The sequence below is a fragment of the Magnolia sinica genome, chromosome 7 (genome assembly GCF_029962835.1).
Source record: "Magnolia sinica isolate HGM2019 chromosome 7, MsV1, whole genome shotgun sequence".
NCBI lineage: Eukaryota > Viridiplantae > Streptophyta > Magnoliopsida > Magnoliales > Magnoliaceae > Magnolia > Magnolia sinica.
Genome location: NC_080579.1, coordinates 27,744,184 through 27,771,030, shown reverse-complemented (window position 1 = coordinate 27,771,030; position 26,847 = coordinate 27,744,184). Strand labels below are relative to the sequence as shown.

The following is a 26,847-nucleotide window of genomic DNA, read 5'->3' as shown; positions in this document are numbered from 1 at the left end:
TTTCTAATTTCCTCTCTCATTCGATCACACACTCTCTCTCGCTCTCAAACCCTGCATTCGAATCTGAACCCTAAATCCCCCTAGAAATCTCAGATTTTGAGCACAACTGTCCAATCCATTGATCACCGGCCTGAAAATATGAAATCTCTGGATTTTTTTGGGTCCAATTCTTCAATTCCATTACAGAAAATGAGCAGTAGGAAGGAAGAGGAGCAGAAGGAGAAGATTATTAAAGGTTTGATGAAACTTCCTCCGAATCAGAGATGCATCAACTGCCATAGCCTGGTAATTGCAATCTCTCCGATCTTTTCTTGATTTTTTGTATCCTCTGAGCTGTGCATGTTATAGCGGGACAAGCAAGTTCGCTTGCTGCTTATACATGCTTCAATTGGAGCTGGGACAAGTTTCATCTTTCTTTTTCCTACTTCTGATATTAGAATAGTACTAGCAATTTTCCTTTTCCCTTTACCTTCTTTTATTTATGTATACCTCTTAATTTCTCTTACAAGCAACGGAGATAAACAAGGCTGATTGGAATACCCTTTTCAAGCCTTACCCTTTCTTTGATGCATACAAGAACTATCTGGAGATTGACATCATTTTCTAATCAATGCAGAAAATGATGATGACCTGAGGAAATGGAAAGGCTGGTTTGAATCCCAGCTCTGCCAACTGACATTGAAGGTGAAAGGGTTTTTGTTCATTTAATAATTATATGATCCTGGACCAATGGATATATAGCATCCTTTGCCAAGGTATGAATTTTCTATTTACCAACTTTGAATGAAGGGGTTGCCATACTTCCTTTGATCCCTACATTTGTTAGAGAACTACCTAAGATGAAATTTCTAGCTATTCGATAGACATAAAAGAGATGAACATGACAGTGGTCCACACTGAGAGAGAAAAGGCAAAAGATTGGACTGTTGGCATTTTCTAATCTCACACACATGATCCGATATATGTGGGAACATGGATCTCGATTCCATCTTATGGTTCCCACCATCAATTGAACTAAGACCCAGTTGAGTTGGGTCTCTTTTTTTTATTAGTTAAAAAGTATGGTGTTGTGAAGTGAAAATAGTGATAGGAAAGTGTAATTGTGTTAGGTTTGTGGATACACAGTGGAGTAAAAGGGAGACAACACTAGTGCAGTGAGAGGAGCAGGTCATGATTTCTTTCTCAATCTTTTTTTTTTTCTTTCTTTTTTCTTTTTAGTAGAAAATCAGTGATAGTTTGTTGATGATAACATTTATAGGATAATGAGAAAGTGGATGTGCAAAGGCTTGTTGATTGGAACCAATCAAAGGGTAGGTCATATTCACAGAAGTCTTGAAGCTAATTGCAATACCTACTTAAAGCTTCAAAAAATGGGTTCAATTCCTTGCCCAAAAACATATCAGTATGTATTCAATTATCTTTTGTTGTGCTTCAGTGTTATAATCAGGACAATCTACGTTGGATCATTGATGATGGTTTTGTACGTCACATGTCTTGTCACCAAAACATTGTACATCATCATGTCTGCCATTAGAGTTCTTTTTTCCTTGGAATTTATTGTAAAGATGCCATCTTTTCATGTTTTTCTTTGATTTGTCTATGGTGATGATTTTCCACATCTAAACTTTATGGCCCAGTTTGTCAGAACATCTCCATGTTTAAAAGGTGATACTATTAAAAAGTTCATGGTTAAGAAGGGCCTGTTCGTGATAAGTGGGTCTTTGGCTGGTTTATTTTTATGTCCAATCTTGCATTTTAGCATGTAGCAAGCTGGTTGTGTGCATGTGTATGCAAAATCATCATGCCATTATTTTTAGTCTGAATGCATAAATTAAGTTGAATGTGATTAATCTTCAAGGTGGTATGTTAAGCTTTGTTGAATGTAGGATGTTCATTTAAGAGTTTTCAAGTGGCCAGTATGGAAGTCCTTCTTGATCAGCCTGATGCCCATGCCTCTGTGAAAGATTTAGATTTCAGGTGCATGAAAATAATTGTAAATGTCTGGAAAATGTTTGTATATGTTTATCATCGTGTGACAAAAGCATTTCCTTGCTAGGTTTTCTTCTTAAACTTCTATCTGTAGGGCCCAAATGAAATGTGTGTGATGCTGGGCATGTTGCCTGGGGTCCATTTCATATACTTCTTCCTTCCTTGAAGCTGGATTGGCAATGACAGCTTTCAGCGATGATTGAAGATCTCATCTTTCCAAATTACAAAATAAGAGAAAAAATCCTGAATTTTCTTTGTTCATGAGCTATAAGCTTTTTGAATATTTCTTTTGCATTTGTTTAGATTCTATTCCAGATTAGTTTTTTGTTGTACAGAAGGAAATCTCATGTGTGAATCTGTTTGGATTCTGTTGCAATTAGTTTTCTATTTACAGAAGGGAATCTCAGATGGGTATCTCTGTTTTTTAAGTTTCTTTGATTTTTTATTTTTTAGTGAAAACAATTTGATTTTAGTAGATGTGTAGTTGTTTTTTTTTTTTGGAAAATCAGTGAAATTTGGGATGTTTTGAAGCAATTTATACATATTTTTTGATTTCGATGTTCATCAGATTTGGATTAGTTTAAAAAAGGAGTATTATGTGGGTTTTTTCTATTATATGTAACAGAATCTCATTTGAGTGCTTTTGCATTTATCAATTCTTCAAGTCTATGTAATCATTTGATGTGAATCCATTTGGAATCTACCGTAATAATTTTTCTATTGTCAAGAAGGAAATCTCATATGGGTATCTCTCCTTTTGAACTTTCTTTGATTTGGTAAAAATCAATGTGACTTTAGGACGATGTGTGGGCTGTTTTCAATTGTTTTGGGATGAAAAACCAATGAAATTTGGGATGTTCTTAAGCATTTTAATGCATATTGGTTGAAAAATGAAGTGTTATGCAGATTTATTATAATTTTTTGTGGTTTAGACGATGGAATCTCATGTGGGTACTTTTGCATTTATCAATTCTTAAAATTTGTGAGATTACTTGATGTGAATCAATGGGAGTTTTTGATTATTAGTAGTTGCTTTTGGGTATTCTTGGACTGAAACCAATGGAATTTGGGGCACTTTCAAGTTATTTGATGCTAGTTGATTAATTTTAGTGTTATTTGGACTTGGCATAATTAATGGAGTGTTGTACACATCATTTATGTTACATGTAAGGGAATCTCATGCATTTGGCAGTTTTTGAAGTTTATGTGATCATGTTATATTCATTTATGGGAATTTAGGATGATGGGTACCTGTTTCCGAGTTTTTTTTTTTTTTGGACCAAAATCAAGGCAATTTGGGATGTTCTCAAGCAATTTGATGCATATGTACTGACCCAAATGTTCTTCGTACTTGGATTATCTGAAAAATGGAGTGGTCATGTAGATACTTTTCTGTTTATTAGTTTTTGAAGTTTGTGTTTATTTGATGAAAATCAATGGGAGTTCAGGATGACGGGTACTTGTTTTTAAGTGTTTTGATTGGAACTAAGGTAATTAGGGGATTTTTCTAGTCATCTGATGCACGTTGATTGATTTTAATGTTTTTCAGATTTTGATTACTTGAAGACATGGGAGTTCTATATGGGTTTTCTGTTATTAAAAGGACATCTAATGTGAATACTTCTCCTTTTGTCTATTTTTGTAGTTTGTGTGATTATGCAGTGAGAAACAATGATAGATTAGGATGATGTGTACTTGTTTTCAAGTGTTTTTTGGACAAAAACCCAATGGAATTTATTGGTTTTTCTTCTTTATTTTTAATTATTTGCTGCACATTGAGTGATTTTGAAGTTCTTTTGAATTTTGAATACTTAAAGACAAATTACTTGTACATCTTTTCTGTTGTATATAAGGAAATCTCATGTGATTACTTTTAATTGTTTTTGAAATGTTCTTGATTATTTGATGAAAATCTATGGGAGTTTAGTGTGATGGATACTTGTTTTCAGTGATTTTTGTACTGAGAGATATGGAGTTTTCGGTGTTTCAAGTTATTTGATGAATATCCATTGATTTTGTTGTTTAGATTTTCAATTATTCTACACTGTTTTGGTTGATAGGTTGTTATTTCTAGCAAGTTTCTTGCATGATACCAATAAAAGATTTGGGGGACAACACAGATGCACCTCCAAATTACATAAATGCCCTTACATTTAGTTTAAAAGCCTTCCCATGTCCTTAAATAATGCATAATTTTAGTGATCCAAAAAACTAATGGTGTGAAGACCTTTTCCCTAGTTTATTTCATTATATGTGTTAGAGTCTTAGAGATATACTGATGTAGAGTGGGTCGCGGACAGTTACATGGCCAAGATGGATCAGAAAAGGCCCGGTCGACGACAGAAGTGATCCAGACCATCGAACCTTAAATCGGGCATATCTTGCAATCCGGAATGAGTTATCTGACGTAAAATATATGATTTTGGGGTAGAACGAGTTACTGAAGCCAACCAACCCAGCTGTGCTGGGTTGCACAGCCTAGAATTGTGAAAAACCCCTGGATCAATGGTCGTTTCCCTGTTTTAATTTCATTTTTACTATAAATAGTAAGTTTTAGTTTGATTATAACTCTTCATCCGTCGGGCTTTAGGAGTTGCGCCCAACGTGAAAAGAGCTTAGAATAATTAGGAGAATGGTTTGGTGAAGCCAAATAGGACACTTACTATTTTTGGCCGAAAACCTTGCGCACTAGTAGACATTACGACCATCTATAAATAGTAAGTTTACTATTTATAGTAAGTCGCGGATTCTAAGAGTTTGAGTTGTAGTTTGATTCTAATTTCTTCCCCATTGCTTGGTACCCCTATTTAAAGGGTTGTGAACTCATTTTTATTCATCAATTAATCAATTTTAAATTTATTAGAATTTATTTCTATTTTCTGCTTTCTTTCCTCATGGATTCGAGAAGTCTCTGTGAGGAGTCCAGAGAAGCTTCGTGGATTCGGAGTAGTTATCCTCATCACGTTCATCCCTGCGTCAATTGGTATCAGAGCAAGGATTCCCCTCGGGCCGATGGCAAACAACGAAGGTATGAATCAAAATCCTGTGGACGGTGATCTAGGGATTCGTTATCTTTCGGAAAGAATGGAAGCTTTCCACCGGGAGAGTCAGTTGACCATGCAAGGGCTGCAGGCAACTCTCGACCGTCTTGCGGATGCGCTACTTTCGCCCTGAGCCCTAGGCGGTGCTCCACCACCCGTGGTGGCTTCACCACCCATGGTTGTTGTACGACACAACCCCGATTTTTATAGAGCACTACCAGTGGCAAACCGTAGGGCTACACCAGATGATTCAAGTTCTAGCGACGAGGACCTTAATGAGGGTTTTGCCTGATGATCAATCCATGGAGGTGACCATCTAGATCGTGCTGAAAGAGACTATCGAGGTAAGGCTGAACTTCCTAGTTTTAACGGTTTATTACGTATATAAGATTTTCTCGGTTGGCTAGCCGAAGTAGAGAGATATTTTGATTACATAGACGTGCCAGATCATACAAGGGTAAAATTGGTAGCGTTTAAATTAAAATCTGGTGCTTCTGCATAGTGGGAACAATTACAACTCTCGCGAGCTTGCCAGAACAAGGCGCCCATCTAATCATGGCCACGGATGAGACGTCTTCTTCGATCTCGATTTCTCCTCAGTAATTATGAGCAGATATTATTCTAGCAATATCAAAATTGCAGGCAAGGAAATCGAACAGTCACAGATTACACTGAAGAATTCCAACGGCTGGCTACACGAAACGATCTGTCAGAATCTAAGTCACAGAAGGTGGCACGATTTATAGGTGGGCTGCGACCGACAATTCAGGACTTAGTTCAGATGTACCCAGTTGGGACTGTGGATGAAGCAGTTCAATTGGCGGGTAGGGCAAAAACACAACTTACAAGAGCTCCTGCTCATCCATATCCTTCAACTTGACCCCCCATGATGGGTCCCACGCAGGATCCAGTGCTGTCACAAGGAAAAGACCCAGTACCTCAACTTCCTACAACCCCAAACCATGATACGGGGAGCGGCTCATCCAGGCCTCAACGTGTAGTACCTACAACAGCGAGTCCGAGTAGGATTCCAAATCCTTATGCTCGGCCAAGGTCGAATAATTGTTACCGCTGTGGCCAACCAGGCCACTTATCAAACACTTGTCCTCAACGTCCCGCAGCACACTTGACTATAAACGAAGGGGGCACTGAAGATGAGGCCACAGAAGAAGACCATTGCTTTGATGAACATGAACAAATCACTGAAGAAATAGCATGTGGTGATGAAATGACGGGCGAGGATCGTGGCGAATTTCTAGTTGTGAGGCGATTGCTATATGTCCCACGAAAGGAATTACATCCACAACGACACAATATATTTCGTACTCGGTGCACCGTCAATGGAAATGTCTGTGATGTGATCATAGACAGTGGTAGTAGCGAGAACATCGTCTCAAGAGTGATGGTGGACAAGTTACGGCTACCAACGATGAAACATCCTTCCCCGTACTCAATTGGCTGGATAAAAAAGGTGAATGAGACCAAGGTAACTGAACAATGCACTATCTCATTTTCAATTGGCAAAAATTATAAAGATCAAATACTTTGTGACGTGGTCGATATGGAAGCTTGTCATATGTTACTCAGTCGACCCTGGCAGTCGAACCGTGATGCGACCCATCGGGGACGAGATAATGTTTACGTATTCGTCAAGGATAGTCGAAAAATAATCCTTGCCCCTATGACACCAGAGAATCACCCTGAAGCCTTTAAGGTGGAGGGGAGTTCCCTCTTGAGCATTCGGGATTTTATGGAAGAATCCAAGGAAACTGGCGAGGTATACGCTGTAGTGGTGAAGGGCGAGGAAGAGGAACCCTCAAACATCCCTCCAAGTTTAAGATTGTTACTAAACGAATTTAAAGAAGTCTGGCCTGAGGATTTACCTGATGGATTGCCCCCTATGAGGGACATCCAACATCACATAAACCTCGTCCCTGGGGCTAGCCTGCCCAACCGCCCTCATTATCGGATGAGTCCGAAGGAGTGTGAGATACTTCAGGGGCAAGTAGAGGAATTGATCCGTAAGGGTCTCTTGAGAGAGCATGAGCCCATGTGCCGTACCAACATTATTAATGCCAAAAAAAGATGGAAGCTAACGCATGTGTGTCGACAGCCGGGTAATCAACAAAATTACCATCAAATATCGGTTCCCAATACCACAGTTGGACGACATGCTCGATATGTTAGAAGGGGCCAAGGTGTTCTCTAAACTAGATCTAAGGAGTGGGTACCATCAAATTCGTATTTGATCCGGTGATGAGTGGAAAACGACATTCAAGACCAAGGAAGGGTTGTATGAGTGGCTGGTCATGCCCTTTGGCCTATCGAATGCACCAAGTACTTTTATGCATTTGATGAATCAAGTTCTAAAACTGTTCACTGGCCGATTTGTTGTAGTATATTTTGATGACATACTGATATATAGCCAGGATGAGGCGGAGCACAGGAAACATCTCAGGCAGGTGTGCAGGTCCTACAAATTAACAAGTTGTACCTCAACTTGAAGAAGTGTAGTTTTTTAACTGACAGCCTGTTGTTTTTAGGATTTGTTGTAACGTCCATAGGCATTCGTGTGGACGATGAAAAGGTGCGAGCTATTAGGGAATGGCCGATCCTGACAAACATTCATGAGGTGAGGAGTTTTCACGGGTTGGCGACTTTCTATCGTCGATTTGTGCGAGATTTTAGTACCATAGTCGCGCCTATAATAGATTGCATGAAAAAAGGACCGTTCCAGTGGACCGATAAAGCTGATAAGAGCTTTCATGAGATCAAGCATCGTTTGTCTACAACACCGGTTTTGGTACTTTCTAATTTCGACAAATTGTTTGAAGTTGAGTGTGACGCTTCATACGTCGGAATTGGAGGAGTATTATCACAGGAAGGCGGGCCGGTAGCCTTCTACAGCGAGAAGCTCAGCGAAGCCCGAAAGAAATGGTCGACTTATGAGCTTGAGTTGTACGCAGTTGTTCAGGCGCTGCGACATTGGCGGCATTATCTGATTCAAAGAGAGTTTGTTTTGTACACTGACCATCAAGCATTAAAGTTTATTAATAGTCAGACTAACGTGAATCGTGTGCATGCTAGATGGGTTGCATTTTTACAGGAATTCACGTTTGTTCTGAAGCACAAGTCAGGGCAGCAGAACAAGGTGGCTGATGCACTTAGCCGTCGTGCATCACTACTTGTTACGATGAGCAACGAGATGGTCGACTTCGACTGTCTCAAGGAGCTGTATGCTGATGATGAGTACTTCAAAGATTCTTGGATGAAGTGCCAAGAAGGTCACCCCAGTGACCTTCATATACAGGACGATTTTCTCTTCAAAGGGAATCGATTGTGCATCCCCCAAAGTTCTCTGAGGGAGCAGATTATTTAGGAGCTACATGGAGGTGGCCTTGGTGGACACCTGGGGCGAGACAAGACACGAGCTCTTGTGGAAGAGCGGTATTATTAGCCGCATTAGTACGCGATGTGGGAAATTTTGTACAACGTTGTCATGTTTGTCAGACCTCCAAGGGGCAATCTCAGAATACGGGCCTCTACACCCCGTTACCTGTGCCTAACTGTCCTTGGGAGGATTTATCAATGGACTTCGTGCTTGGTCTCCTACGAACACAACGCAGCATGGATTCGGTGTTCGTGGTGGTAGATCGTTTCTCCAAGATGGCGCACTTTATCCCATGCAAGAAGACCCTCGATGCAACACACGTGGCGAATCTGTTTTTTAGGGAGGTCGTACGGCTATATGGGGTCCCCAAGACCATTACTTCCGATCATGACACGAAGTTCATTAGCCACTTTTGGCGGACTTTATGGAATCGATTCGATACACGACTTCAATTCAGTAGTGCTTACCACCCATAGACTGATGGGCAGACTGAAGTTGTGAATCGCACGTTAGGAAACCTCCTTCGCTGTATTTTAGGAGAAAAACCGAAGCAGTGGGATTTGGCCTCGTCTCAAGCAGAGTTTGTATTCAACAATATGGTGAACCGCTTAACAGGGAGATCACCATTCCAGATTATTTACGGACGAGTGCCTCGCCACACACTTGACTTGGTCCCTCTACCCAAGCACCCAGGCACGAGCATTGCAGCAGAACATATGGCAAACAAGATCATGGGCATCCATGCAGAAGTGCAGACCAAGCTACATGCCTCGAACGAGAAGTACAAGGAACAAGCGGAGAAGCATTGCGACAAAAAGTGTTCGAGGTAGGTGACCGCGTTATGGTCCCTCTGTGCAAAGAGAGATTTCCGACCGGGACGTACAATAAGTTGAAAAATAAGAAGATTGGACCGGTACTAATCATCCGAAAGATCAATGACAACGCTTATGTTGTTGATCTCCCAGATGACATGGCAATCTCACGGACCTAACCGAGTATCATGAACCAGAGCATAACGAGAACTCAAGGACGAGTTCTTTTGAAGTGGAGGAGACTGATGTAGAGCGGGTCGCGGACAGCTACATGGCCAAGATGGATCAGAAAAGGCTCGGTCGACGACAGAAGTGATCCAGACCATCGAACCTTAAATCGGGCGTATCTTGCAATCCGGAATGAGTTATCTGACGTAAAATATATGATTTTGGGGTAGAACGAGCTACTGCCAACCAACCCCGCTACGCCGGGTTGCGCAGCCCAGAATTGTAAAAACCCCTGGATCAATGGTCGTTTCCTTGTTTTAATTTCGTTTTTACTATAAATAGTAAGTTTTAGTTTGATTATAACTCTTCATCCGTCGGGCTTTAGGAGTTGTGCCCCACATGAAAAGAGCTTAGAATAATTTGGAGAATGGTTTGGTGAAGCCAAATAGGACACTTACTATTTTTGGCCGAAAACCTTGCGCACTAGTAGACATCACGACCATCTATAAATAGTAAGTTCACTATTTATAGTAAGTCGCGGATTCTAAGAGTTTGAGTTGTAGTTTGATTCTAATTTCTTCCCCATTGCTTGGTACCCCTATTTAAAGGGTTGTGAACTTGTTTTTATTCATCAATTAATCAATTTTGAATTTATTAGAATTTATTTCTATTTTCTGCTTTCTTTCCTCGTGGATTCGAGAAGTCTCTGTGAGGAGTCCAGAGAAGCTCCGTGGATTCGGAGTATTTATCCTCATCACGTTCATCCCTGCATCATATACTAATACATATGACCCAGGAAATACATGCGAATAGTGGAAGAAGTTTGCGAGATGTGGGTGATAGGTGGAGAAGCATAAAAGGAGAGTGATTTGAAAATCTCGTGGAATAACATCTCAAGGTACTTTTGTGCAATTTTTAATGACTGAAGTTGTCTTATTGTTATGAATGGTCATCTCCTGTATTCATTCTTCTTTTCTCCTTTAATTTATCTGAATGCCTATTCTGCCCCTAATTTCGGTTGGAGTGCTACTTATTGTAGGTATGCCTAGGCAGCACTCATACCGCACAGGTTTTGGAGCTGCTCTGAATATTGAAACACTAATTGCTGCTGCTGGGAGAAGGGATACTCCAATAGAGGTATCTCACCCAAGTACTTTGTATTTTGCAAGGCTGCAACTCTGTTTGGCTCTACCTGAACCTGGCCTGAACGATTCAATTGTTAACCCAAACCTTACCCGACCATATCAGCAAAAGCCTAATTGATTTTCATATTCCCCAACCTAAATTTTTGGATGTGGTTAATGAAACTTGATCTAGACCATTGATACGAAGGTCCTCACTGTGGATGACCTTTCTAGATTGGAGTCAGGATATATCGGTTTACAAAAATCTAATGCGAACTCAGCCTGACCTCAGTCAATTAGCTTGGGCTAGTCAGGTTTGGGTTGAGCTGACAAAAGTCGCGTCTCTGTGGTTTTGTGCTTACTCTATGCTATTTTACTATTCATGTATTATCTCGATTGTATTTTGAAAATTTTGAGTTTGTTGTTTATTTCATGCAGGAACCTGCATCAGAGATATAGGACAAGATTTTTTTTTAATGATTAATAATATTTTAGCTTCAAATACAGATGCGAAATCAAAAGAATTTACTGATGTCCTGAAAGATTAGTACTATCGTTTAGTTTCATCAGCTGAGTTTTTTTATGATTAATAATATTTCAGCTTCAAACCTTTAGTTTCATCAGCTGATTTTTACTTTACTGGGACATTATATTTGACAGAGCAAGCATTGAGCCAAATTTTCATGAGCTGTACTTGAAGTTCTTGGAGAAAGTTAATTCAAGATTGTTGAATAAGGAGATTGTCAAAGCTACTTATGAGAATTGCAAGGTGCCTTTGCAAAACTTTTTGCTGCCCCTGGTTGTCGTTGTCACCATACACATTTTACTTTTTTTTTAAAATGATTTTCTTTATCTGTTTTTAGGTTCTTCTAAGATTAGAGCTTATAAAATCAAGTTTAGAAGAGAGTTCATTACTAAAAAATCTTGGTAGCTGGCTTGGGAAGTTCACGATTGGCAGGAATCAAGCATTAAGAGCCCAGGAAATAGATCCGAAAGAGTTAACAATCGAGGTGATTTTTTTTTATTCAATGCTTATCAGCTCCATGAGCCATCTTTCTTAAGGCGAAAAAATAATAATCTATGATCCACTTTGTAATTTGCCCAGTGACTTTGTTTGTCCTAATTCCAAACTTCTCCTAAACAAAAATAGGCTTAGTTGAACCATACCTTAACCTAAACCTATCACCTATACTTATAACCTAAACCTAAACCTATAACCTATACTTACAACCTTAACCTAAACTTATAACCTTAACCTAAACCTATTCTCAAATCCCAAAACCTATAACCTAAACCTAAACCTATAACCTTAACCTAAACCTAAAACTTAACCTATAACCTAAACCTTAACCTATAACCTTAACTTATAACCTAAACCTATAACCCAAACTCAATTTCCTAAACCTTAACCTATAACCTAACCTAAACCTAAACTTATAACCCGAACCCGATTTCCTAAACCTAAACCTTAACGTATTCTCAAATCCCTAAACCTAAACCTACACCTAATCCTAATGTCAACTCCCTAACCTAAATCTAAACCTAAACTTGAAAACCCAAACCTAAACCCGATCCTGAACCCGAACCCGATTTTCTAAACCTAAACTTATAACCTTAACCTAAACCTATTCTCAAATCCCATAACCTATAACCTAAACCTAAACCTAAACCTTAACCTAAACCTTAACCTATAACTTAAACTCAATTCCCTAAACCGTAACCTATAACCGAACCTAAACCTAAACCTATAACCTACACTTGTAACCTAAACCTTAACCTATAACCTATACCTATAACCTAAAACCTAAACCTAAACCTACACCTATAACCTACACTTATAACCTAAACCTTAACCTATAACCTAACACTTATAGGTTAGGTTTAGGTAAGGTTCAGGTTTTAGGTTTAGGTTATAGGTTTTAGGTTTAGGTTAAGGTTTAGGTTTAGGGTATTTTTGTTTATGATTTTAAGCTTAGATGTATTTATGCGTGAATGAATGTGATGTGGATAAGATTGTTTGTGTTTGGATGAATGTAATTTATGTTTGGATGGATTTACTAGTTTGGGTTTAGATGAATGTGAATGTGAATATGATGAAATATATTATATAACAGGTGTATATCAGGATGAATATGATGAAATATATTATTTTAGACTTTTACCTACGAAAATTTTCGTAGGTAAAAGTTTTGTAAATATTTTTAGTTACGAAACTTTTCGTCGATAAAAGTTTTGTAATTGTACGAAAATTTTCGTCGCTAAAAGTTTAACACTTATTTTTTAGCGACGAAAATATTTGTCGCTAAAAGTTTTGTAATTATTTTTAGCAACGAAAATTTTCGTTGCTAAAAGTTTAGCATTTATTTTTTAGCGACGAAAATATTCTTCGTTAAGTTTTTTAATTATTTTTAGTGACGAAAAGTTTCATTGCTAAAATTTAACATTTATTTTTTAGCGACGAAAATATTCATCATTAAAAGTTTTGTAATTATTTTTAGCGACGAAAAATTTCTTCACTAAAAGTTTAACATTTATTTTTTAGCGACGAAAATATTCGTAGCTAAAAGTTTTGTAATTATTTTTAGCAACGAAAATTTTTGTCGCTGAAGTTACTCTTAGCAAAGAAAATTTTCGTCGCTAAAAAGCTTGCCTTTGCTGACGATTGAAATTTTTCATCAATAAAAACCTGTTGCTACGGTCTTTTGGCGACGAATTTAGCGATGAAAATTTTCGTCGCTAAAACTTGTTAGCTACGAAAATTTGGCTTTTAGTGACGAAAATTTTCATCGTTGAAGGTGGGATTTCTTGTACTGCTTACACACTCAACCTTTGAGTGTACCAGATTTCACTAAGGAGGTTTCATAACAGGTTCACCTCAAACCGGAGGTTTTAAATCAGGTTCACCTCTAACCAGTATAACCTACACATAGGCTGACAGTTTATGCTTCTACGAGCAAGGGTCAACACATAGTACCCGATTTTAGGCACACTGGCCAATGATTCACTCAAGGAACCTCACTTGTTTATGCTCCTACGAGCAAGGGTCAACACAATGCACCTAACTTTTAAACCACCCTGGTCAAGGACCTATATAAAGGACCTAACGTTTATACTCTCCACAGAGAAAAGGTCAACACAACGCACCTAACTTTTAGACCACCCTGGTCAAGGACCTACACAAAGGACATAACGTTTATGCTCTCCACAGAGCAAGGTAAACACAAAGCACCCACCACATATACTCCCGTCGGAGGCTTACGAGGGCTTGCAAGGGGTGAGAAACACCTTAGACCCAATCCTATAAAAGGAATGATCACAAGAGTCCTCTGGACTCTAATAACTTACAGATAAGTAGATGAGTCCCTTTCAGTACATTGGTTAAAGACCTCCTTCTTTGATGAAGAACTTCAGCTTCCTTGATCCACAACTCAGAAGATGTACCAATACATGGCTACAGGTTGAGTCAAGGTTATAATGGAATCCTACTCTATTGAATATTTTCCTATCAGGGAGATAGAACGATTCTAATCATCTATGCATTCAAGGCATCCCAACTTAATGATTTGTCATTAAGGTGGCAGCTGGAGGATCCTTGAATGCAGAAGTTTATTCCTCAATCCACTCTATTGAATGTCAATGATGAGGGTGGATTGAAAGATGAACTTCCATGAGAGAAAGGGCTTTAGGTATATGATCTAAGGTTAAACACTCAAAAAGACTCTCTTCTTTCTCTACTAGCAACTAAGGACAAGCTCTCTATAAATAGGCAAAAGGTTCCAATGGATATAAAATGGTCACATTTATGACAGAGTTCGATATCATCGAGCGTATACTCTCGATTACATCGACTGACCGCTTGATAACACAAACTCCAATGTCAAACGCTTTTGAAACATTTTGCCAGTTAGTTGAGGGCATCGAAACATGTGTCGATATCATCGGATTTCGAACTCCGATTGCATCGATACGAGGTTCGATTCCTCAACATTTGAAAAATAAGAGAGACTTGCCTTTGAAATATTTTAGGTTAAAAGAATGATCGAGGCACACTCGATATCATCGGAATTTGAATATCGATAATATCGTTAGTCGTGTTGATGCATCGATAAATCCAAAGGATTTTCTAGTTAAGCTTGCTGGACAAATTATGTCCATTTTCAATGCCATCGACCCGACCTCGATATCATTGATATTTGAATATCAATTCTATCAAGTGACCCTCGATCCAAGATAGAACAACCTGAAAATATTGCTGAAAAATAGAGTGTCCAAAACCGATATCAGCAAAGTGCTTCCGATATCATCGAAATTTGAATTCTGAGGATATCGAGGAGAACTTCGATATATCGAAGATTTTACGATTTTCCTTAGAAAAACAGGGACACTTACGATTTTATCAAGTCAACTTCGATAGACTCGAGATTCAAAGTTCGATGATATCGATAGGTATATCGATACATTGATAAATCCGTCCAAAAATATATGTGGTTGTTGGACATCTTTTGTCCTCATTTTGATGGTATCGATTGGTCATCAAGGACATCGACAGCACTATTCGATTATATCGAGCAGTCTCTCGATAAATCGATAGAGGAAGAAAACTTAGAGATTTTTCACAATTTTGAAAAAAGTTTTCTAATTAAAAAAACCCTAAGATATTCTAATCAATTTTAAGGGTTTTAATTACCTGGTGTTTTGGAACATGGGATGTGAGGCTTAGATTTACCCGTGGCGAGTTCAGGCCCACATCCAATTGAGGCAGACGGTTGATTGATCTTCCTATGGAGCTTCGACAAACCAGGGCACTTTCATCAGGTTGCTGTTTTACTTGCAACCCTAGGATATAATTCAATTCCCCAACCATGCTCATTTCGAACTTAGACTTCATAAGATCTGCAAACTCAATAGTCATGTTAGCACAGGTAGATCCATATATAATATCATTAACATAGATTTGCACTATTAAAATGTGATCATTCTGTTTCTTTACAAACAATGTCTTATCAACACTTCCCATTATAAAGTTATGATTTAGTAAAAACTTAGTCAACATTTCGTACCATGCCTTGGGAGCTTGTTTTAAACCGTAAAGGGCCTTTTTTAAGCGGTATATATGATCAGCATTCTTAGGGTCTTCAAAACCCGTTGGTTGTTCAACATACACTTCTTCATGCAAATCGCCATTTAAAAAAGCACTATTTACATCCATTTGATATATTTTGAACTTTCTAAAGCATATAATGGTTATAAATAGTCTGAATGATTTAAGACGAGCTACTGGGGCAAAGGTTTCATCATAATTAATGCCTTCAATTTGAATGTACCCTTGTACAACCAGGCCAGCTTTGTTTCTAATAATATTACCAAGTTCATCAGACTTATTTTTGAAAATTCATTTTGTTCCAATAATGTGTTTATCTTTTGGTTTAGGAACTAAGTACCAAACATCATTTCTAACAAATTGATTGAGCTCTTCTTCCATTGTAACGATCCAATTTTCATCAATAAGAGCTTCTTTTACGTTACCCGATTCTATCTGAGATGTAAAGCACACGTAATTACATATATCTTCTAACTGTTTACAAGTGCACACACTAGTGAGAGGGTTTTCAAAAATCTGATTAGTTGGATGGTCTTTAACAGTCTTTAGTTCAGAGATATTTTGACTTGATGAAGTATCTGGTTTATCAATTAAAAGAACTTCATCATTTTCTGAACTTGAGACAGGTGTATTTAACTGATCGTCTATAACCACATTAATAGACTCTTGAATTACACCAATCCTCTTGTTAAGAACTCGATATGCTCGACTATTCAGAGTATACCTTAAAAATATCTCTTCATCACTTTTGGTGTCAAACTTACCCAGATTTTCTTGGTCACATAAAATGTAGCACTTGCTACCAAAAACTCGAAAGTATTTGACAGTAGGATTTTTATTAAACAATATTTCATAAGTCATTTTACCATTTGATTTTCTAGTATAAACGCAATTAATTATATAACAAGTAGTATTTACAGCTTCGGCCCAAAAATTTTTAGGGAGCTTCATACTAGTTAGCATTACATTTGTCATTTCTTGAAGCACTTTATGTTTTCTTTCTACTATACCATTTTGCAGTGGTGTTTTGGGCATAGAGAATTCATGTGATATTCCCTGATCACTGCAAAACTTCTAAAAACTACTATTCTAAAATTCTGATCCATGATCACTACGGATCTTATAGACTTGATATCCTTTTTCCATTTAGATACGTTTAAGTACCATTTTTACTTCATCGAGAGTTACTGATTTGTCCCTTAAGATGACTACCCACGTATATTTGGTAAAGTCATCAACAATTACCAGTTTGTACTTTTTGCCTCCTCAAATCTCCATTCTAGTTGGTCCAATAAAATCCATGTGAAGAAGTTCGAACGGTTTAGATGTGGCATTGGAGTTCACCTTTTGTGAGTACTCCTGGTTTGTTTGCTGATCTGGCATTCACCACATATTTTGTCTATTTTCTGTATTTTGGGTAAGCCTCTTACCAACTCTCTTTTGCTCAATCTATACAAGTTACGGTAGTGAACATGTCCAAGGCATTTATGCCATAACTCGGTTTCATCGGTATGAACCATGTAGCACGATATATTAGATGAGTTTAAATCACTCATAATGTAGCAGTTTTCAGACGTTCTGTGACCAGTTAATATTACAGAACCATTTTTATTTAGAATTTCGCACCCTTGGTTAGTAAATTTTACACTATTGATTATTATCGCATATTTGAGAGATGCTTAATAAGTTGTATTTTAGCCCTTCTACATATAAAACATTCTTAAATAAAGGAATGTTAAAGAGTTGAACCGTACCTTGGCCAACAATTCTGTAGTTGCTACCATCACCGAATGTGACTGAACCATCAGTCATATCTTTAAGATTGGTGAACAGACCTTTGTCACCAATCATGTGTCTGGAGCATCCACTGTGTAGGTACCACTTTGAATGGCTTGTAGCTTTGAAAGAAGTGTGGGCAACCAAGCAAGTAATCTTAGGAACCCATTTCATTACACTCTTGGGTTTATGAATATAGTTGGTCTTCTTATGTTTGTAATTGATATAAGACCGACCTATTGAGTTAGATTTTAAGAGCTCCTTAAGTAAGTTAACAATTTTCTCAGCTAAAGGATTACGATTCTGATTTTTATAGATGATATGATTGCTTTTAGGTTTTAAGGTTTGAAAAGTCTTAGCATTTTTAGAATATGTTTAATGTAGACTTTTCCCTTTTGAGTTTGATACTCCCCTTTCACAAATTTAGGTGGAGTATTCTTATGTTTGGGAGGAATACTTTTATCGTAGCCCAATCCCGATCGATCGCCACATTTTTTAGATCTGGATAAGAGTTTTTCTAACTTAGGATCACCTTGGGCATACCTCCAAGTGTCTTTTAAACTCATAAGTGAAGAGACTTTGAGTTTTAGTTTTTCATTTTCAGATTTTAAGTTTTCAACTTGGGAGTTTTTGAAATCTAAGTCACACTTAGTTTTTTCAAAAAAATCTGAAACGTGAGATTTTTTTAAAACAAGATAATCAAAATTTTCTTTAAGTTTTGAAAACTTTTCTTTCTGAAGTTTTAGTTTTACAGCAATTTTACAACTTTCCTTGTATATGGTATTATAAGCATCTTGAAGATCTTTTTCATTTTCTTGATCACTATTCAGATTTTCTTCACTAGTTAAATCATCATGATCTGAAAAGGTGAACTTAACTAGAGTCATAAGGGCTTTGACTTCATTACCCGACTCGGTTTCAGAATCTTCTGATTCAGAAGAGGCTTCAGAGCTGAAAGATTCATCCCAAGTAGCCAACATACCTTTCTTTTTAGATTTGTTCTTTTTAGGACACTTGTTCGCTAAATGCCCATATTCATGGCAGTTGTAACATTGACTGTCTTTTAAAGATTTTTAGGCTTTAAGTTTAGATCTTTTTTTTTCATTAGATTTTTGTAAATCAACCCTCTTTTTACTTTTGAAAATCTTATAAAACTTTTTAGCTAAAAGGGCCATATCATCTTCAGAATTTTCTATATCAGAATTACTATTTTCTTGAAAAATACTTTTAGAAGATTTAAGGGCGATGGATTTACCTTTAGGAGCTTTAAAGTTTAACTCATAGGTCTGTAATGAGCCAACTAATTCTTTCACCATCATATTATCCGTATCACGAAGTTCCTGGATCGTAGTCACCTTTAAATTGAACCGTTCAGGCAATGAGCGTAGTATCTTTGCACAGACTTTACTTTCTGGGATTCTATTATCGATACCCCACATAGAGTTGACAATGTCATTTAATCTTGTATAGAAGTCCATGAAAGTTTCACTTTCTTCCATACGTATTTCCACAAATTTGGTTGTAAGGATTTGGACTTTAGATTTCTTGACAATTGTTGTTCCTTCGTGTGTCATTTCTAAAATATTCCAGGCTTGCTTTGAAGTATCATAGGATATAATTATTTTGAATTCATCCAGTGATAATGCGCAAGTAATTGCATTTGGAGCCTTTGCATTGATACTACTCTCACTTTTCTGAAGAGTGGTCCAAGAGAAATAAGGTGTGACTTTCATAGTTTTGGATCCGTCGGTACTAGTTACTTCAGTGGTAAGAGGGGTCCAATTAGTCATTGTGGCTTGCCACACGCTCTCATCCATGAATTTTAAGAAAATTCTCATCCTGACTTTCCAATAGGCATAATTGGAGCCATCAAATGGTGGAGGCCTAGTGACTGAAAGGCTATCAAAATTTGACATCTTATAAAGCTCGGATCGATTAGCTCAGGAAATTAATCCAAAAGAAATAATAATTAAAACGAACTATTAGGATCTGATACCACTTGAAATGTGCTCTATTTATAAGTGCAGAAACCGTATCTTTCACTGGTCTTGAGGTCAGTTCGATTGGTCGAAGGACCAACAAACTTTTGAAAATTTGGCCGTGATAAGATAAAGTCGTTCCACGACTGGTCGAAGGGCCTGCTCGACCGGTCAAGTGGCCTCCACGACCGGTCGAGTCATGTCCATGACTGGTCATGTGGAACTCAAATTAGTTGCTGGACTTTGAGTCAAGCCTGCAGGACTGGTTGAGCAATGTTCACACCACCGGTCGAGTAGTCTCAAGGACTGGTTGAGACAATAACAAAAAATCCTGAAAATAAGTAACAACCTTAGGACTGATCGAAGATTTCTTAGACTGGTCGAGCCAGTGCTAGGACTAGTCGAACTTAGTCTAAGACTAGTCGAAAAACAGACTATGCACTTATAAAATGACCCAATCAAATTATGTATTCAAAATGACCTATCCTATGGTCAATATGTGGTCATTTATACCTTCTACATAATGTATGAACATTGAATCTTCTTTTGTTTCAGTTGATAGTCGTTCTTTGCAGTTCACGAAGCTTGAGATCTTGACATACGATGAAGTTTGAACTTGAGACCTTTTGAAGCTTGAAATTGAAGTATTTGTCTTGTATTCCAACTTGAATTTTGAGTACCAATAGTGAAGACTATTGTCTTGCCTTTAGATATAGCTTTGAAACCTTGAACTTTGAAGTTTGAAGGAGTGAACTATGTACTTGAACTTGTATATCTCTTGATCTTGCATTTGAAATTCTTGAGATAAAGACTTTTGATCTTTTACATGAGATGCAATGTCTTGAACTTGTAGATGACCTACACAGACACAGATTCCAAGAGGTTTTGGCACTACAAAATTTGACAATCAAAAGAGCTAGAAAATATAGCACTTACAGTATCAAAATCTTAAGTCTGGTTATTTTGTCGATTCTGTTGAAAGAGATCCACCACCGTCCATTGACATTGCCAACCTTTCCCAAACTGATGAACTATCATTGGATGGTCCACCCCATGTCTTTAATTAGAAATGTGTGATACCTAATTTTTCTCATCGAATTTCAATGATAGATGTGATGTGGAACTTTCGCAGTAGTTCCTAAACTGGAAAACCATATCTCTTCCATCCTCGCTTAGCTGTGCCACGCATTTCGCGTGATATAAATCCTGGACTTTTTGGCGCCGTTCTTTCGAGTCGGTGAACCGGATCGTTGACTCGCCGAGTTTATTCATCCAGTTTTGAGTTAGTGCCCTTGTTCTTAAATGTTGGTGCAATTACGTGCGCGAGGTTTTATAACTCTCAGATCCTGTTTTCAGTTTATACAATCAGGCAACGTGGTTTAGCGATCCGAACTGTTGATATGATGGGCTCCACTACAAATGGGCCATTCCCCAAAAATCTCCCGAATCTAAAAAAAAATAAAAATTGACCTCTAATTCTTAGTCAGAAAATAGACAGTCATAAAGATAGAATTCATTTTACCTATTTCGCAACTGAGATCCCAGCTTATGCACCCCATGGGGCCCTCATGCAAAGACGGTCTGGTGATCGGAACAGTCCATATAGGTTATCACTGACATAAATGAAATATAGTAAAATAGTCAAGCTTGAAGGATGATCCTGGCCCTTGGTTTTTGAAGTTCAATGTGAACCTTCGAAAATACTATTTTCAATGTTTTACATTCATCTAATGATCAGAATCGTTACTTCGAAGTAAAATAAAAATTAAGATAGATCTATCGCTCAAGTGGCCCACACAGCGGGCATTGAAATACCATCGTTAAAAGCTTTTTGGTGGCCGCAGAAGTTTTGATAAAGCTGATATTCATGTTTTCCCTTCATCTAGTTCTATGTAACCTTATGACCAGGTTGGATGGAAAATAAACATCATGGTGGGCCCTAGGAAGGTTTCAACAATGGTCGCCATTATCAAAACTACTCCCTGTGATGTGGTCCACGTGAGCATTTGATCTACCTCATTTAAAATGCATGCAATTGCAATAGTGTCAGACATCAGTGTGAATTAGATGGCCATAGCTCCAATTTGGTCAATACCTCTACATTTCAACTATTGCAAATCTTTTAGACTAACATCCAAATGCAAATAAGCACTAGAAGAATAATTTGATGTTCAATCAGACAAATCTTTCCAATCAGGTATTGCCTGCACCAGAAATTGTGCAACACATCCTGTTTTCAATTCAACGTATCTTTAGTCCAGGCTGTATGTCGTAAAGTCGGTGGGTCTATTGGCATGTTCTTCTCTCTACAGATAATAGTGGTGGATTTAAAGAAAATGTTATCTAGGGATGTACCCTTACCATGTTTATAGCTGATGAAGGTCTTTGCATATGATGAAGGTGCTTCATGCTGCCTCCTTTCATATTACTAAACTGGAATGTTGATGTTCTTGTATCTTATAGGAGCAGCATTGCCTTTCCAATGTGTAAAATACTTATTACGTCTATGGATCAGAAAACTTCAAGGACAGTTTGTATGGACATTTGGATTTTTATTTATTTATTTTTGTGTGTGGAAAGAAATGTCACTACACCAAAATTGTAATTTTGGTACGGACGTATTGGTTCGGGAACGGCCAAGGCCGTTTTGAAATTTACACGGTTTCAAACCGTGTCAGATGTAAATAAAAAAAATATATATACCCTGCTTAATATTTACCCGACACTTTCCCATTCTCAAACCGTGTAAGAAAACCCTCGGACGGTCTCTCTCTCTCTCTCTCTCTCTCTCTCTCACTCACTCACGAACCCTCTCCTCTCCCAAACCCTCCCCTCACGAACCCTCGAATCTTTCCTTCAGTGCCTCCTCTCTACATCCCACTTGCAAAAGAAACCCTAGAAATATAGGTTTTACCACTATTCCCTTCTATATGCACTGGCTTCAGGGCAGTTTTTCATGCGGGGAATGACAAATCTTGTGTTTGGCATGCATCTGACTTCTCTGATGGGGAATTGACTTTCTGGTATAGATTTAATTCTCAATGATCTCTTTCCCCATAATTTCATGAGTATAGTGCTCAAAGCCAGGAACAGAGTGACCAAGGCATTTCTACAGATGAATTTGGACAAGTTGGTCCTTGCATCCCATGTCGCTGCCAGGCTAGTTGTATCTCTAGAGTCAATTTAAAGTCTTGCATTTCAATTGTTGGATTTCCAAGACAGGAAGGATAGACTCTTTCAGTTTGAATGAACTAACTTCTATTAGCTTGAATTTATTTATTTATGCAGACGTTCCTTTGTAATGGTAAAAAGAAAAAGTTATGGAACCTTGGATATTTAAGATTTTCAATTGGCTTCATCATGCTAGAACCTGTTGCATTGACGCAGCGACATTCCCCTGTTATGATTGAAAGAATTTTTTTTTATTTTTATTTTTATTTATTTATTTTTATGAAACCTTTGGATATTTAAGATTTTTAATTTGCATCATCATGACATTTGATCTTGGAGATATGTTGATATGTACATGATTTTTATGCATATGCCAACTTCAATGTGGCTGCTGCCCAGCAGGGAATTGTATACATTGATGAAGTTGATAAAATTACTAAAAAGATCCTTGCAGTAACATCTTCAATGTTCAAGCACTGTGGTTCTACCTTATGATACTTCTACACCCTTTTCTTTTATGTGTAGGCTGAGAGCCTCAACATCAGTCGAGATGTATATGGGGAGGGTGTTCAACAGGCATTGCTAAAAATGCTAGAAGGAACAGTGAGTTCATAAATGCGAATTTTATTATATCTCATACCATGGCATGTCTGCCTGCCACACTACCAACTTGTTTCCCTGGCATTGATGCTGTTAATCTTTCAATAGCAAGGAAAATGTCGATCCAGAATATATTTCCACTTCACTTTCTTGGCTCGCATTTTTGAAATTCGATCCAACTTTATCCAGGTCGTTAATGTCCCAGAGAAGGGAGGTCATAAGCATCCTCAAAGTGACAATATTCAGGTATTTTTATACCAATGTTACGAAATAAGTGTTAATGATCGTGTGCTGCACTAGATATGGTAGCTCTACTGCCAAGTTTATGTTATCTTTGACCTATGTAATTATCTTCTCGTTGTTAGCAATGCATTTGGTATTTTGCAGATTGACACGAAGGATATTCTCTTCATATGCGGCGATGCTTTTATTGACTTAGAAAAGACAATCTCAAAAAGCTATATGGCCACACTGAAGTTTGGATTGAATTGCAATTGTTACTATAATAATTTTAAATAACTGAATTGTGAATTTCTTAGGAGGTATTTGGTTGTTGGTTTTTGCTGAAACAGGTATGTGAATTTCTAAATAATTTCTGAGTGAGAAAGCTAATCCTCTGATTTTTTTTTCTCTTTAGAATATGAATTTTTGCTGAAATAGGTATGTGATCGAGTGATTGTGATGTGATTTCTTTTTCATTGGGAGAGTTTGGAGAACGAGAAGAGGACCCCATAGTCTACTTTCAGAAGCTTACATGTCAACTAGTACTCTAAGCTTACATGCCAAACAGTACTTGAATTTTTCTCAGAAGTATGTGGCGCCAGATCTGAGTTTTTGGGTAATTTATCCTTCCATCTAAACAGTAGCAATTATAAACTTCCTTAGATGCATGTGGCCATTGATGGCATCTCCGATACCGTTGATAAGATGCTGAACAACGCCTTCTACTGCGCTCACCAGAATTATGTTAGGATTCAGGTAACCTCTTTTTCCAGCATTGGTAGTTCTTTATCATATCATGGCCAAATGACTAAAAACCCAGCTAAATCTAACAGAGTTTAAGTAATGAAAAGGGTGTTTAAGTAACGTGCTTTTATTTGAGAATGTGCTTAACTTGCAATTGGAGTTAATCTGAAATCAATTCAAAATACTTCTCCCCAATTCATTTTCTACTCAACTGCAGTTCTTTCTTTTTCTTTTTTTAATATACCCACATATGACAGCACAGTTCCTTGTTTGCCAATGTTTCAAGGTTGGTTTTGTTAAGAACAAGGCTTCTGAGCTTTTTGTTACCTTTCTAGAGCAGGCAATTTGTTTTGATTAATGGAGCAAAATTCCATGGGCCCACTGATAAATTTTGTATGAACCTGATAAATTGTGTAATGATACTCTGTAACAATATTAGGTCTTGTTGCCAAAGGAAATCTGATGGACAAGATTACATTTATCAAGTGGCCGCAATCCAACGATCTGTAACAATATTAGGTCTTGAACCTTTCTCCTATGTTTGCCCAATCCAACGATCTTCCTGTTTTCAAGTACCTCGTAACACAAACATGGCAATGGCAGACAGTTCAGCTTCAAAAATCAGCATGCATATATAAGATTCTCCAAGAGGAGTTATGTAGAGGTGAAACAAGATAAAATCCATCTGTGTTAGTTCGGTAACCAATTGGGATACATATATGAGATAATTCAGTTGAACTAAAGATTGATATCCCGGTGAATAAAGAAAATAACACAGATGTAAACACATACACACAAAGGCAGACCTATGGATGGCATGAGTCACATTTTGTCAACGCAAGCCTGTTCTTTTCACAAAGATGCTAACCTACACTTTGCTCTCCAATCTTAGCTTATCTTTTAAATTCAATGTTCATATAACTTCAGAGGCTTTTCTTTGTTCTTATCTGCCTGGGATAACTTGTTTGTGAATTGTTGCTTCAGTTTACTTGCGCGTTATGATTTAAATTTATTTTACTAAACTAATCTTGAATAATTTTGGAACTGAATATCTCTGCAGATGAAAACTTTACACGTAATTTTCTTCAGCATATATCAGAGCCTTATTCTTGCTCATATATATATATATATATATATATATGGAGTAAATCCTAGTTTCTTGAATTAGTAATCGAACAGGTCATCCAAATATATTTTTTAAACAGCATTAGCTAGTATTTTAGCAGGAAGACAAGTGGGGTTCATCAATATGAAATTTGTACTAGGCAGAGGATCTATTATTCTTTGCTCTTCAAAGGACTATGCTGGCTGGTGTTTCCTTATGTGTTCAACCATTGTGGTAGCTTTTCCTATGGCCTGCTCGTATTTTTCATACTCCAGTTTTGGTTCTTTGAAACAATGGAGGCATATATAAGTGACCTTAGAAGTTAGATTTCTACTATGGGATCTTCTAAATGTTTCGTAGGCCACTTTTTAGACCAAAAGATGTTACAGTGTATATCCTGATGTACTTTACAGTGCAGTTGATTTAATGGTGGGGCAAGCAGTATTCACTTCACCTATGAGATCCTTCTTGAATGGGATGGCAAAAGGATTTTATGGACAGAGACATTACAACTAATTATGGAAAGCTATGGTCAACAGAGCTGACAGAATTTATATCAGATGGGAGTTGCTTTTGATTTTTATATCTTATTATGGCACAAGGGTCTAATTGTAACTGTTCAAGTTACATCATGTTTCTTACTCTCAAGAAGGCAGTCATATCAGCTATCCTCTGATAGTTGCTTCTGTGATGTTCAAAAGGATTTATCAGTGGTATTGGTATAAGCTCAAACAGGGTATAGCTGCGTATGTTCATTTTTATGGGATGTTAGTTTACATGGCCCTTCTTCAAACTAACACAGAGACAATCATACTATTCATTGTTATATTTTTCACATTGCTCTGGGTGATGGTAAGCTTAGCCTTCGATATGGTTTATGGGTTCATCACTTGGCTTTTAACTAAGAAAAGGAAAAAAGAAAATCTCCTCCTACTGGAAAAGTTTTGTCCTTTTTGTTGCAGGTAGGTGGGATTATCGAGCTAGCGATTTGAGGGACAAGCTTAAAAGAAGGCATTCTCCACATCAAAGGTATTCTCCAGGGAGAGATGCTAGAAGTCGGCATGAATTTCATGGTCAGAAACCAGTTCCTTATGATAGGGGTAAATGGTCTTTTTAATTTAATTTTAATTTGTTAAGTGGCCTGTTATAAAGAAGTATATTGTTGTAGCACATCAATTTTGGTGTTTGCTCCTGCTGTCTGATTTATTTCAATAATTTACTTCAATTTTAGTGGGTAATTTAATTTTTCAGTAAGATGACTTTCTGATCCATTTCTCTGGTTTTGTCCCCATGCAACTTCTTTTGCAGGATACAGCCCTCCAAGATCCCCCCAGTAAAAGGAGGTAAATTACTCAAAATTTGCATAAATAATGCTATTCTTCCCATTAGTTTTCCTTCTTTAAATTTCTCGTCTTCGAAACATGTTCACTATTGAGGCTTGGTTATTAGATCTGTTTTCCTGTGACACACCGAAGACTTTTGTTGCTCTTAATGTAATGGTTAGGACTTACAAGTCAACAAGGACATGAAGAATTTGTTGTTTGCTTGCAATGTTGTGATTATATGCTTTTGAAAATTTCAATCTCATAGGCTCTTGGATAAACTTGATGGTGAGGGGTTGCCT

At 37.5% G+C, this 26,847-nt stretch overlaps 2 long non-coding RNA genes across 2 annotated transcripts; both read left to right on the top strand.

Annotated features, from left to right (window-relative positions):
- Positions 1–425: 425 nt before the first annotated feature.
- On the top strand, positions 426–1,483 carry LOC131252034 (uncharacterized). The gene is made up of 2 exons (XR_009174114.1): positions 426–1,167; positions 1,328–1,483. It is a non-coding gene; the product is annotated as an uncharacterized LOC131252034 (long non-coding RNA).
- Positions 1,484–10,432: 8,949 nt separating this feature from the next.
- LOC131252033 (uncharacterized) lies at positions 10,433–11,505 on the top strand. Its single transcript, XR_009174113.1, has 3 exons — positions 10,433–10,538; positions 11,033–11,294; positions 11,389–11,505. It is a non-coding gene; the product is annotated as an uncharacterized LOC131252033 (long non-coding RNA).
- Positions 11,506–26,847: the final 15,342 nt, after the last annotated feature.